Raw genomic sequence first — 7,747 nt, forward strand, 5'->3', positions numbered from 1 at the left:
TGAAACCCACACAACCTACAAAAACATTTTGCAAACACCGGTGAAGGGTTATTCCGAAAAACTTGTCTAGGGTAAAATCTAGCTTGAATTTTCAAAAGATCAAATGTTTTCATAAAGATTCAATTTCCTTAAAGGATCTAAATTTTAATAGTCATGTGGGACTGTAAACCACATTGCTACTATCATTGTTTATACCGCTGTATCAAAATCACTGATGTAAAAAGTGTGAGAATAAAAAATTGATTCGAGTGAAGTGTGATTTAATTTCAAGTTTTGTATTGCTTGAGGACAAGCAACGTTCAAGTGTGGAGATATTTGATATTGCCTAAAATGATCATATATTTAGACGTAATATCATTCCAAAATGTAATGTTTTTAATTGTAATTTCCTTATTTTTAGTTGTAATAGTTTAAATAAATAAGTGCGAAGACGAAAGACGAGCATCGCTCAAAAATGAAGATTTAAAGACGAAAACGAAAATTTGAAAGACGAGAACGTCCAAAATGCTCAAACGTACAAGTTACACTCCAAGTGGTTCAATTTATTGATGAATAACGTCTAAAGATGATAAGAGTATTAGCCGCGAAACATAAAGTACAAGATATATAAGCATACGAAAAAGCGTTCGAAAATCCAGAACCGAGACATGAACCAACTATCAACGTACGACTCAACGGAGCTAAAATTACAAGTCAACTATGCTCAAGAATATAATATAATATTTAAATAATTCATAATAATAATAATAATATAATAATAATAATATTAAATAAAAACTTACATCGATGAATTGAGAATTGAATTCAAGCACCTAATCAACAATCAACAAACTTTCATCAACAACCCTTCAACTATGCTACAGTTCCAAATTCTAAGCCTATAAAGGGAAGCATCCATCATCGACCAATTCACACCTTTTTCAATCTTTCTTTCTCCCTATATGAAATTTATATTTATAATTTTAAGTTTAACTTATGATTAATAATAATTGGGTTATTGTAAGAAATGTTTTATGGGTTTTAAAGTTGAAACTCTGTCCGTGTAACGCTACGCGAAAATAATCAATGTAAGCTATGTTCTTCCTTTTTAAATTAATGTCTCGTATCTAAGTTATTATTATGCTTATTTAAGTCGAAGTAATAGTGATGTTTGACTAAATATTAAGACGGGGTTATTGAACTTTGGACCATAATTAAGGTTTGGGCAAAAGACCGACACTTGTGGAAATTGGACTATTGACTATTAATAGATGGGGGTATTGTATAATTGAGTGACAACTCATTGGAGTCTGTCGAACCTATCTTAAAATTAATTAACCTAATAATTAATATTGATTATGCTTGTCCTATTTAGTGACGTTCATATGGAATCTATTATAATCATTTAATTAATTATTCGGGTTGGGTAATTGATTATTCAAACTGATCAAGTGGGTAAATTAATATTCATATCTAATCAAAACAGGGATGGATTACTTACAGTGATAACTTGTGTAATTGTTGACAGAAGTGATAACTGCGTCACAGTTTAAATCCTTAATTAGTGGGAATATTTGACTTCGGGTATAAGGGTAATTTGATGAGGACACTCGCACTTTATATTTATGACCGATGGACTATTATGGACGAAAATCAGATAGGTATCAAATAAACCAGGACAAAGGACAATTAACCCGGGTAACAATTAATTAAAATCAAAACGTCAGACATCATGATTACGGAAGTTTAAATAAGCATAATTCTTTTATTTCATATTCTATCGCAATTTTATTTACTGTTATTTTATTTATCGTTATTTATTTATTTTACGCAATTTAATTATTGTCATTTATCTTTACGCTTAAAAATATAAAATCGACAAACCGATCATTAAACGGTAAAACCCCCCTTTTTAAATTATTATTACTATATATAAATATGTATATATATTTGTATAAATATAGTTGTTAAAAACATAGTACGTAATCACTAGCTCCCTGTGGAACGAACCAAACTTACTAAAAGCTAAACTACTATACGATTAGGTACACTGTCTATAAGTGTTGTAGCAAGATTTAGGAATATCCCATCCGTAAATTAAATAAAACTTGTGTAATATTTCATCGTATTTCGTAGTAAACAATAATAGTATTTCGTATACACCACTGCACACATCAAGGGTTTTGGGGTAAGTATTAGAAACATGTCGATGGAAGAGATGAGGTTAGCCGAGGAATTTTGCCCGTGTTTTTATGGATTTTTAAAATGTTGCACAAATCCAGATGTAAAACATTCAAGTACCTCATCTAATACACAGCTACCTACCGATTCATACCTAGAAAATTTAAGTGTGATAGAGTCTATACCACTAAGTCCACAACCTACCACTCTACCTATGTTAATAGTCCCGGATGGTATATTTAGCGATGAAATCTTAGATGAAGAATCACCGGGTATAGATTGGGATCTTTCAGATAACGAAGACGATGATGAGTTCCATCCGATCAAATGGGATTCTTCTGATGACGAAGAAGATGATTCTTATCTTAATTTTGAGGTGTACGGATTGCAAGAATACACTAGGTTAGTGGAGCCTGCTCCAATTTTAAGGATATATGATATTGATTCTTCTCTTGAGGAAGACTTTCAGGAATTAATGGATGTAGGCACAAGGGATTTTAACCATATAAGTATTAAGGATGAAGATCTAGATGCCGTGTTTGACGAGTTTATAAAGGCCAACATCAATGATGAATCCGAGAATAAACTGTTTGAAATATTTACTAAGAAAGAACTTATACCGGAAACACCACTTGTGTAACGACCCAACCCGTTATCCAACCGAATACGCGAAATAATTTATTTTTTTATTCAGTAAGGGTGCGCGGCGCGCAACCCCATCTGTGCGCGGCGCGCACAAGCCATTTCAGGTTCTGTCCGGATTTTCCATTTTTTGTTTAATGATCTCCTACTTCCCGACACTTTTAGACTAAATGCTTTTCACAATATATTATAATATGTAAAACTAACACGTTTCAATAATAAAACAAGTTTTACGACACCGGGCCCACATCGGCCGTTTTACGACTTTCGTACAAAAATACAAGTTTGCGACTACATGAATTTAAGTTCAAAACACAACTACGAGCATGATGTTTGGGGATAAACTACCCAATCCTAAGTCAAAACCAAAAGTAATCCAAGCAAGCATCAAAAGGAGAATCATCTATTCCCGAGCATACCCTTGCCACGTCCACCTCCGAACCTAAAAATGTAAACAACGAGAGGGTAAGCTAATGCTTAGTGAATGCAATACTTATACGCATACATACATAATTCAATCACTTGCATACACCTACACAAACAACACAATATAATTAGCAAACCGCAATAAACGAAATAATCAACATACAATGCTAATAAAACTTACACACCCCAAAATATACAATGTCGACATTCGACTCGATGGTGGTCGACGAAGAGCGGTAGGTCAAATACATTAACCACTCACCACCCATCGTAACGCGTACGTGGCCGACGAAGAGTGCAACCGAAACGTTAACACTTACCTCAATCACAAGGATGGCCGATGAAAAGCGAAACCGCTTACCATCCTACGATAAGTGGTCAACGAAGAGCGGATCCTCAAATGGATAACACTCACCACTCACCCCAACACACATATGTGGCCGACTAAGAGCGATAGGTCAAACATTAATCACTCGCCACATAACCAAACATACACATGTGACCGACGAAGAGTGATATGTCAAGCATTAATCACTCGTCACATAACCAAATGCACACATGTATCCGACGAAGAGTGATAGGTCAACCATTAACCACTCCCTACATAACCAAACACACACATTTGACCAACGAAGAGCGATAGGTCAAACATTAATCACTCGTCACATGCCTCACCTCAAATCGTGGTCGACAAAGCGTTATTCCTTCCGGATATCACTCACCACATATCGCAACCAAATATAGCCAACGAAGAGCTATCCATACGGATATCACTCACTATATTTTCCAACCCAATTGTGGTCCCCGAAAAGTGAATCCTAACGGATGTCACTTACCACGCCACACATAAGCAACCAAATTATATACATAAATGTATAAATATTCCACTCACCTCTGTTACTTGAAGAGCCAATCCCGCTTGAGCTCCTAATCGTCCAAAAGTAAATCACCTAAGTAATTCACAACAATTAAGCTAAAACACTCAAGCTTATACCCAAAACACCAATAAGTGCAATATTGACCCATTTGCACTTACTTCCATTTTGACCAAGTTAATTCTCACCCAAAAAACTCCATAATCACAATCGACTAGTGACTATGTTCCAACAACTCATTTTACTCGAGGTTTCATCATCAAACCATATTACTTACATTAATTTACACAAAACCCATTTTGACCTAATCTCAAGTCAGAACACCCGTTTGCAAGCTTATACAATCAATCACTTATAACCTAAGTTAACTAGTGATATAAACACCCGAACATGATTATCAACTAATCGATTTCATCATCCAACCCAATACCCACCAACAATGGTTATCAACACCATTTACTAGCTCAATCACCCAATTATCCACTAGTGGGTTTACTCAAGAACACCCAAATCAAAACCCCAATTATGAACACTAAATCAAACTATGAAAACTCGGAGTTAGAACTTACCAATACTACCACAACGTAGCCGTGAATTAGATGAATAACTTTATTATCTGAGCTTTGGTGAGAATCCAACTCCTTCTCCTCCAAATCAAGCTTTCTCTCTCTAAGCTCTTTCTCACTCTAGGGTTGGAGGTAGAAGATGAGAGAATGAAGATAAGGTTGTGGACTTGAAAGAGTCCACCAATCTGCCATTTTATGGCCTAAAACCGACCCCCAAGTGAAAAGACCAGTATGCCCCTCATTTAACTTTAAATAAAAAGCAAGAAGTTGTCGCCAGGTATAGTGCGCGACGCGCACTACTGCTTGTGCGCGTCGCGCACAAGCTCAAACACAGTCTGTCAGCTTCTGTTTAACTCAGTTTGATTAATCGACATTTATGCACCCTGTACACTTGGGTTTTGGGTCTTACAACTCTCCCCCACTTAAATTGGATCACGTCCCCGTGATCCTCGCCACTGAACAACAGGACCCACGCTCTATGGTCCTTCGACATACGTCCAAACTTGATGTCCACAACAATTTCCACAAATTCGAAGATTTCACACAATTCCTTTAGGCGACTTAACTCAGAAGTTACCCTTCCGATTAAAATCATCATCCGTGATTTACCAAATCTACCAAACCGAGCACTAAGTATCGCTTCATTCCTAAACCGGAACGAACTCACGCCTCGACCGCATGACAAACACATGCTAACATTCCAAAATCTCGTACCGAGTTAGCAATCCCTTTAGCGTACCCTTATCATGTACATCGATAAAGTAACAACACACCAAATAAATGGCCAACAAACAACACTATGGATCCGACAAAAAGTGAATCCTCATGATTGGATACCACTTACCCCACATCCTCACGCGTACGTGGCCGACGAAAAGCGGTAGATCAAACGTTAACCACTTACCACTATGCAACACATCCTTACAGATCACACCTACCTCTCCTCACACATGGCCAAACAAAAGTGATTCCTAACGGAAAATGCATTCCACAGAACAATAAGTAGCCGACGAAAAGTGAATCCTAACGGATAACACTTACTACTTATCACACCTCAACCGTGGCTGACGAAAAGTGAATCCTCACAATTGGCTAGCACTTGCCACAATACACACAACAAGCTAAGTATATACGCATACTTAGAATCATTCCACTCGACTTGGAATTTCCCGCACACGAACCATACGTTTGCATAAACGTCGCTAACACGATCGCGCAAATCATAACCTATATCACGCATAGGTTCAAGAATACATTTCTCTAAAAGAGAAAAGGCATACCATCCCTCGATTACGGGACCCTACCTTGCTCAACAAGCCCGCCCAGTTGTCTCTTAATGAGCTCAACCACATTACCAACTCAAGTAGTATTTCACATCCAAACCAATAAATACAATTTAACCAAAATTGTACTTTACCACAAATTGACTAATCTAGGTCCCGATACTAGTCTCCGGATCTACCATGAGCATTATCCAAAATTTCATACTAAACCTCCTCGTGTGGGAGTGTAACTCCCCCACTTGGAACTACATTCCATAACCACATCGTCGTGGTAACAAAATCCCGCGATAATTAACACATTCCATAATACGTGACCAATCTAACCATCGGTCGTAGTACCCGAATTCCCAAGAATTCATTTCACACACTAGAAATTGACGCTCACCATCACCCGTTGGCGTCATTTAAGCAATGACAAAAAGCCAACACAACACGCACCTTGTATAACCGTACAATGCTACCAAAGGTAGACTTTTTTAACAATTGGGTTCACATGACCCATTACCACTCTTGCTCCAACCTTGAGCATACAAAGGATCTTAACCTATCCATAATTACTTCGAACGAAGAGTTCATCACAAATTACACAAACTTTATTCTTGCAGTTCTCCGATTGCCATAGCTTGTTAAAGTTCCACCTAGTCACTCATGTACCTAAGGGTTTCTCTCTAGTACCCTAAGTACAATGTAACCATAATGCCGTCGGAGTCGAACATTACGCTTGCAGGTATGAAAGAGGCACGTGACATCGCGTCACATAGACTCCACTATCAACATTTATCGAGACCGAAAAGCTCGACCTCGAGGGTTCCATTCATCCAATGTCACCCATCACAACACCTAAGTGACCTTAAGTCATCCCTACCAGACGAAACTCATGTTTCATCAATTACGACACAAAAGCGACTACGCGCGACCAAAAACAACACCAAAGCCCATTTCCATGGCTTAGTAAAATCTTTCCCCCAACACTAAGGAATGCTTGGAAGCACCAAGTCTTACGCCCTTCGCCCGTCAATCCGACCATCATCATAGGGTAATTCCATAAGGAACGCTACCCCTCATCACACTACGCATTAACACAAAATGCATTAAACAAAATCATAAGTACATTTCAAAAGAAATATCGAAAAGTACCTGAACATCATCGTCAGGTTCTCATACATCACCAACTAGTTTTGAACACGCCAACTTTCGGTGTCCTTCCTTTCGACAGTTAAAACATGTAACCTTGTTAGACTTCGCATAAGTACATTCGCGCGACAAATGACCCCGTTGTCCGCAATTATAACACGTGGGTATAAAACCACTGGTACCACTCTTCTTCATGCTTCCGACACCCTTGGAAACACTCTTAGTATTTTTGTTCAAAAACATCGTAGTTTCAGACTTTCGCTTACTAACATCGGAACCACTCTTCTTCAGGACAAGCATCTCAAAACCCTTCGCCATGTCAAACAGTTTGTCAAAAGTTTTCACCATGTTCCTACTAATCTTCTCTTGGTAGTGGTCATATAAAGTTCGGTAAAAGTCTTCCTTCAACATATGATCATTCCCGACATACTCCGGGTAAATTTGGGTCTTCGATTAGAAAATGGATTTGAGAGTGTTTAAATCCATTGACCCTTGTTTCAAAGCACGCAACTCGTCTTTAAGCTTAGAAAGATCGAGCAAAGTCCGATATTCCTTGAAAAAATCTGCCTTAAACTCGTCCCATGTAAACTCCATATATTGTTTCTCACCATAGAGTTGGATTTTCGCATCCCACCACAACTTGGCGTCACCCCTTAACATA

The sequence above is a fragment of the Rutidosis leptorrhynchoides genome, chromosome 4 (genome assembly GCF_046630445.1).
Source record: "Rutidosis leptorrhynchoides isolate AG116_Rl617_1_P2 chromosome 4, CSIRO_AGI_Rlap_v1, whole genome shotgun sequence".
Classification (NCBI taxonomy): domain Eukaryota; kingdom Viridiplantae; phylum Streptophyta; class Magnoliopsida; order Asterales; family Asteraceae; genus Rutidosis; species Rutidosis leptorrhynchoides.